Here is a 628-nt window from a genome sequence, read left to right on the forward strand (position 1 = left end):
TTAATCATATTTAAATATCTTTATTTATTAAAATTAATAAAAAATTAAAATGAAAAACCTCTTCTTTTTTTTATCAGTGTTCTCTTTTCAAAACACTAGTTATTGTCTTTTGTTCTAAGCTAGACTCCTGAACACCCAACCCCTCAGATCTGAACCTCTCCCACCATCGCTGTTCACCGCCATTGTTCACCACCGCTCACCGACATCACCAGATCCCTTCTACCTCTCACGCCTTCGTCTATCTCCATCTCTATCACCGTGTATGCCGTCGTTAGCCTCCGTGACCCCAATGCTAAGAAATGTTAAAAAGAATTATGTATGTTTAGTTACATCCGCAAAAACTGACTCTGAAAATATTGCTGGTATTAGATATGGTGCTCTAGCAACACTGTGTTTCACATGATGTGAGTCGGCATCAAAGAATCAAGATGACTTCATGGAGATAAGAGATGACATTTTTGGACTAATACAAAAGCTTAAAAAGAGACGTGATCCTGATTCCAATGTTCTTTCTAATGCGTGTATGGTGGGTGACCCAACTGTTGTGAAGATAAAGGGAACCCCTAAAGGATTACCATGTGCTCATAACACGCAGCGGAAGTAATAAAGTAATCCTAAAGATCTATTT

Source organism: Arachis ipaensis, chromosome B06 (assembly GCF_000816755.2).
Source record: "Arachis ipaensis cultivar K30076 chromosome B06, Araip1.1, whole genome shotgun sequence".
Taxonomy (NCBI): Eukaryota; Viridiplantae; Streptophyta; class Magnoliopsida; order Fabales; family Fabaceae; genus Arachis; species Arachis ipaensis.